We start from the raw sequence: 7,529 nt of genomic DNA, 5'->3' as shown, positions 1-7,529 counted from the left end.
CAAACTTTTGGAGATAACAAGTAACAAGTCTTATCGTCTTCATTTTGAAAATTACATTACCAAAATAAGACTGATAGTGTGAAAAGGCCAATTAAGACCTTTCGATTATCAAATCACTTATATTTTTCAGCAGAAACTAATTCTTTTACAATGATATTATTTTTTTTTGCCATCTTTGGTCACCTTTGGCTTCCTATATACCAATTTCAAGTACTGAATGTTTGGTTGCTTCAAAAGGCATTTAGCATCACCGTTAAATTGGTATTTTCTTAAGCCTGTTTTCCTTTTTTTTTTTTTTTTTTTTTTTTTTTTTTTTTTTTTTGAAATCGTGTTGATGGAAAATCTATATTAAATGAGAAACAAGTTATTCTTATTTTACACTTGTAATCGAATATATCTTCGCATAATTATCATATATAAATATAACATTTTATTTAGTGAATATTCAATAACAACTTTTTTTCTTTTCTAGTCTAGTAAGAATGAATTGAATTGGAAAAATTCAAAGATCACAAACGAATAAAGTGTTCCTTCAACATGTTTCCTATGCTTTGTTTGACCTTCTAGTTCTATTTAGGCATGCTAATTGGTCAGAACTTTGAAGCAACCCAAGCCCATGACCATGAGACCATGCTTATTGGAAGGCGATTGCAATCGGTGGCGAAAATAATAGGTTGAACAGTATATTTGCAAATTAGAAAAAAAAGGATACTACAAACATAGAAAGAAGAAGATACTTGCAATTAGAAAAAAAGAGGATACTACACAACAATAGAAAAAGATACAACACTTTGATCACGATATAATAATGTCGTCCGGCGAAAAGTTTTCACAACCATGATTTACACACGTGCCAAGTCATAAATGGTTATCTTGTATTTTTTTTTTTAAGAAAAAGCAAATATTATTAAAAGGGATTTCTTTTTAATTTTAACTAGAAATGAGGCCCGTGCGTTGCACGGGTCGGATTTTTTTCATTGATGTTTGGCGGGTCACGAAAGTAGGATGCTATAATGTCATTCAAATACAATAAAGCTGGATAGATTGAATAGAGTATAATGCCCTAATGTAAGAAATGAAAGTAAACAAATAAATTAGTGTACGTTGCTATTTTTTGCATTTAACGTTTTTAGCTGATAGTAAAAACATTTCGAGTCGAAATCTCATTCCTCATAACTTGAATAAAGCCACCTGAAGAAAAAAAATTCTATTAATATCGTATTGACATTTTTGTTGGATGCAATTGTGCATACTAATAAAAAGGTTACAATATCTACCCTTGTCCATCAAGAATAATTTTTCCCAATTGCCATTTTTTTTAAATTAAAGTTAAATGAAATGTGTTTGTTGACCCCAATTAAACCCTAAATTAAACGTGTTTGTTGACCACAATTAGAATCTACATCATGGTATTGAATATTATAAATGTTGATGGTTTTCTCAACTTGAAGCCCACGTGAGTAATTTGGAGTGGTTTTCATGCCAAATGTCAAGGCAAAAATTCATTTTCTAAAAATAGAAAATCATTTTATACACATGTCACATCCAGGAAAAAGAAAATATGAAGCCATAATTTGCATACATGTTCTCTACTATTGTGGATGTTCTTGTGTATAAGAAAAAGAATAAAAAAGCAATATGTTTAGTCACTTTAGGATTTCTTTTGCACATTTGACTTGGCATAAAAATTTTGAAGTAATGATCAGGAATCTAAAAATAGACCTTTTACTAAGATGAATTTTGACAGCTAACAATCCTAGCAATATCTAGTAATGAATGCTAAAGGATAAATCGTTAATTTCAACAAAAAAACGACAAACGATGGGAAATAGTACCTGGCCAGATTTATTAAGCTGGAGAAGAGTGCAGAATCTAGGCATATGAACTAAGATGGAATTGCAGTTGGCTTAATTGCAAAGCTTCTCCAAGAATCTTTACGTACTTTCCAATCTGTTTTTGAGGCAAATTGGCTGCAACTTAGATTTCCTGTTTCACCACTTACACCTCATTATAATCTGTATATTTCTTTCTCTAATTTATTATAAAAGTAACTTTCATTATATATCAATCGTTAATAGTAATGAAAACATTAAAAGCTTAAGAATGGGAAAGGGAAACAGATCCAAGTAAAAAAAATGTATAACAATACAGAGAAAGACAAAAGCAAGAAGTAAAGCGATAATTGGTGGTTGTTGAACGAAATAGGAGAAAAAAGGATCAAATGAATGGAAGAAACTACAAATTGACTGGAAGGAGAGATCAACATTAAAAAGGACTTGAAAAGAAAATAATGAAATTACAGTATAATGTCGCCTTGAGGAATTGAAATAAAATGGAAAGGGCAATTAAACGGCTTGAAATTTAATACTGACCTAAGCAAGGCCACCCACTACAGGGGTAACTATTTAAGCTGAAATCATTGCCACAATCTTACATGATAGAGCCCCTTGATGCCCTGCTTTGAGATAACATGAGCTCTAATAAGTTTATGCATGCTTAACAGTTCATAAAAATTTAATGCCCAAAATTGCTCGAAGCACAGGAAGGAAATAACTCTGCCAGCTGGCGATTATCTTCAAGAAACTTGAACACAATACTGAATGAACTGAACTTAATAAACAAAACTGCGATGTATGTTTCTAAGAGCTAAGGGTCCAAACTCCAAAAGAAATAAACATACAAAATTCAGAAATCATATCATAAAGTTGTCAGTGTAATACCATGAAAATAAGATCAAGATGTTGTACCTTTAGGATTCTGTTGTCCACCAGTAGTATTTTTGTTAGCAGCTGGACCAATGTGCATAGGTCTCGTTGAGCATAAGCTTCCATTCATCTCAGTGATGACACAAATTTGTTCAGTTTCATCTCCAAACTTGACAAATCCATAACCTTTTGTGTGCCCTGTCATTCGATCAGTTACAACTTTTGCACTTCTTACAGATTGATAATAAGCCGTAAATGTCTCATGCAATGTATAATCTATAACATCAGCTGCCAAGTCCCCAACAAATATGGTGAAATCAGGTGAACCATCTGCACGTTTTTCACCAACACGAAGAGAAGGTCAGTTCAGCCTGAAGTTCTGTTCAACATTTGGCATGAGAGTGCCATTGTATGTCTGTAGATGCCTTTCTGCAGCACCACGGTTAACAAACTCAATGAAACCATAACCTTCAGACTGTCCACTTTGCTTGTTACGGATTACTTTGGCAGATAGGACCTGCAACCACATACATCACTTTAATTTTAAACAGGTTTATACATTGGCAACAACAACATTCCCCTCTAGTCATAAATCAAGCAAAAGAAACATGAAAAATGCACTATATGTAACAATATATCACAATTATTTCATATACATAAACCCAAGTTTGTCACCAGCACTGCAGATTTTGCTCACTACAATATGGTATACCCTTAGAAAGATGAATTGCTTTTTAAATGTGTATAGGGCATATGTGATAACTGTAAACTTTGTGATCTAAATAAACCAAATAAACTGTCGCGAAATACTATAAAAAGCATAAAGATTAAGAAGTAATCGAAAAAAAGTTCATGTATACCTCGCCAGATTGGGCGACAAAGATGCAAATCTATCTGCAACCACTTACCAGAATGAAGATCGAATCTGAACCAAAGTTTGGCACGAAATTCATGATCCATTCCCAAATCCGAACCCAAACCCAAACCCTCTTCTTTCCCAGTTTTTAGAGCGTCCCATATGCTTTTCCCTTTATCTAAGCAACATCCTAAACAAAATCAAATAAAAATCAGAACCTTTAGAAAGATAGGAAGAAATCGAGATACCACTATCAAGTTTGGGAAGAGACGTACCAGAAACAGTAGCTGAGTGATGGTGAAAATATGCCTTTTCCGATAAGACGTAGGGGTCGAATTAGTGAACACGGATGCAAAGAAAAAATCGACAGGAGATCGAGGATCCATGAACAGGAAGGAAGAGAAATTCATCAAAACGGAGCCCTAATCGAAACACGGAATTGAAGAACATAGTAGTAGAAGGAGCCGGAGCAAAGAGGTAATAGAAGAGGACACAGTCACAGAGGGTTGAGGAAGAATAAAATGAGGCGGTGGGTTTCTGGGAGAGTGCAATAGTGGAATGTAGAAGGATCCAGATGAAGCGGTGACCATGGTTGAGGAATTAAACCGCATGAACAGTACGCTGGTTGGGTATATAACAAACAAATAAAGTGACAAATACAGCAAAGTAGAGGGACCTTCAATGACAGAAGCACTTAATATATATGAACTGACACATAAAAAATAATACAGGGACCTGGAATGTAACTTAAGGGACCAAAAGAAAAAAAAATTATGCTAGGTTTACTGTTCTTTTTCATCACAATTTTAATATATATATAATAATAGTTATTTATTAAGTAATTTGTTTATATAACAATCTATATCTATATATACTAACCTAATAAATAAAAATAATTTATGCCATATGTTCAGTTCAAAAATTTATCTTTTACTCTCAGATTGACACGTGACAGTCTCACAAATTTTTCTTAATTAATTCAGTTTTTAAAATTCAAATAAATCTATATATATATATATATATATATATATATATATATATATATATATATATATATATATATATATATTAGATTTGAAATTTAAAATTTGAAATAAGTTATATGATAACTGATTTGTAGGGATGTGCACCAAACCGTACAAACCGCTCAAACCGCCCACACTGCACCACATCGCACCGCATAATGCGGGTTTGAATCTTTGCGGTGCGGTTCGTGGTTTGTAATTTTTGTAAACCGCACTATGCGGTGCAGTTTGTAGTTTATAGTTTCAAAATTGCGGTTCAAACCGCACCGCACTGGTTATAGTCTATTGAACTTTTCCATATATATATATATATATATATATATATATATATATATATATATATATATATATATATATATATATATAATTGAATTTTTATTAATTATACCAAATTATATAAATGGTTAAAACTCAAGGATATGTGGCTATGTGGCTGTAAAAATAACTTAATGTGTGGTTGTAAAAATAGTTTGACATGTGGGTCTTACTAATTCTTACTTCCTGTTCGTTTAACATGTGGATGTAAAAATAAAAGAGACAATAAAATGAATAAATATTATAACTAATAAATTATATCTTTAAAATTGGAAATATCTAATTGACACAGGCATCAAATATCGGTTCTTTAAAATACAATTGCAAAAGAAGCAAGTCCGAAATTATAGGGATTAGGGCTGATCAAGAATAACCACAAAGACACAAAGACAATAACCACAAAGACGCAAAGACGCTTTAAGTTGGATATTTTATTCTTTGATTTCAGTTTCAGTAAGCAATGGTAATTCATAATCGATCAAGGATTACACACCACACAAGTATTAATTGGTTTGTTCTTCTTCTCTCCGATCCCTTTTGAAGTTTTCGTGTAACTTCAATATATTTGAATGATCAATAACACTATGTTTTTGTGTTTTTTTTTCCTTTTCTTGTAGATGGAGGAAAGTGCACTAGAGATTGACTCCCCATCATCAATTCCAGTTCCTACCGAACGTGTAGTGAGTTCACCTCAATTTGATTCTAGTAATCTTTCTAAACCTCCTTCAGGATCTAAGAAAAAATCAAGAAAAGAATCAGATGTTTGGCAGCATTTTGTTAAAAATAATGACGATCCAAAGGCTCCTAGGGTTGTATGTAAGCGTTGTGATAAGTCTGACGGTGGTGGTGATAGAGCATATGGAACAAGTACCCTTGGGAATCTTTTGCTTAATCAGTGCCCACACGAAAATTCACTCAGAATGGAAAATAAAAAACAAAAAAGTTTGATTTTCCAGAAGAAGTTCTGTGGGGCTAAGAGTGGAAGTGTTGAAGGCACTAATTTAAAGGTTGTTGGATTTAGCCAATATGATTGTAGGCTTTCATGTATTAAGATGGTTATCCTTAATGAATTGTCGTTTAGATTTGTAGAGCAAGAAGGATTTAAGTTATTTTGTAGTGTCGCATGCCCCAGGTTCGATATACCATCACACACCACAGTTTCAATGGATATCAAGAATTTATATCGTGAAGAGAAGAAAAAATAAAAGAATTAATTTCTTAAACATTCACAAAGAGTTTCTTTGATCACTGATACATGGACTTCCATTCAAAATGTTTGCTATATGGTGTTGACAACACATTTTATTGATCATGAACGGAAAATGCAGAAAAGGATTTTGAATTTTTGTCAAATTCCTAATCACAAAGGAGACACGATAGGAAAAGCAATTGAGACGTGCTTAAAGGAGTGGGGTATCGAGAAGGTATTTGCCATAACGGTTGATAATGCATCCTCAAATAATGTGGCTATTAGTCACATCAAGAAACGATTGCAAATATGGAAGACCGCGATTTGTAATGGAGAGTTTGTGCATATGAGGTGTTCAGCACATATTCTTAACTTAGTTGTAGGTGACGGGTTGAAAGAATTAAAAGCTTCTGTAGTTGCGGTTCATAATGCGGTTAGATATATCAGAGCTTCTCTGTCTAGGTTAGGAAGTTTTCAAAATTATGTGAAGAGTACTTGTAAAGAAGATAAGGCTATTATCTGCTTGGACGTATCAACAAGGTGGAACTCAACCTTTTTAATGTTGGATAAGGCAATAAAGTATTTAGATGCTTTCAAGTTGCTAGAAGAAGAAGATGAACATTATATGAAATATTTCATTGATAAAGATCAAAATGGAAGGAGTTTAACAGGACCACCAGTTTCTAAAGATTGGGATAACTGTGTCATCTTTTGTAAGTTTCTGAAAATATTTTACGAAGCTACTCTCAAGTTTAGTGACTCTTTATTTGTTACTGAAAATTCTTATTTTCATGAAATATGTATTGTACGTGGGAGAATATTGAAACTTTGTGCTAGTGACTAGTCAATCTTGAAAGATATGGCTTCTAAGTTGAAGACCAAATTGGACAAGTATTGGGGTTGTGTGGAGAAAAAAAATGTGATTCTTTATGTGGCTGTTATTCTTGATCCTCGGTATAAGAAATTTGTGATATTTTGTTTGAAAAAGCTATATAGTTCAATAGAAGTGGACACCATAACCGCTTCTGTGAATGGTTCTTTGTTAAAGTTGTTCTCTCACTATGCTAATGAATTTAAACTGAGAAATCCAGAAGTTGGTGTAACGCAAAGCGGATCATCTATTCCAGAAAAAGGTTCAACGTTGAATAACTTAATGGTTGAAGACGATGATGACGATTCTTTTAATATGTTTGAGAGCGAATTTGAAAAGGAATGTGAGAAAGATGGAGCATTTGATAAATCAAACCAGCTTGATAGGTATTTGGAAGAACGAAATGATGGGGAGAGAAAAAATAAAGATTTTGATATACTGGAATGGTGGAAAATATCTTGATCTAAATATCCTATATTGGCAATGATGCCTCGTGATGTTCTCGCTATTCAAGTTTCAACTGTAGCATTCGAGTCAGCTTTTAGTATAGGGGGAAGGGTGCTTGATT

The sequence above is a fragment of the Lactuca virosa genome, chromosome 8 (genome assembly GCF_052849685.1).
Source record: "Lactuca virosa cultivar CGN04683 chromosome 8, Lactuca_virosa_CGN04683_v6, whole genome shotgun sequence".
NCBI classification, from domain to species: domain Eukaryota; kingdom Viridiplantae; phylum Streptophyta; class Magnoliopsida; order Asterales; family Asteraceae; genus Lactuca; species Lactuca virosa.
Note: the sequence above shows the minus strand (reverse complement) of the source record.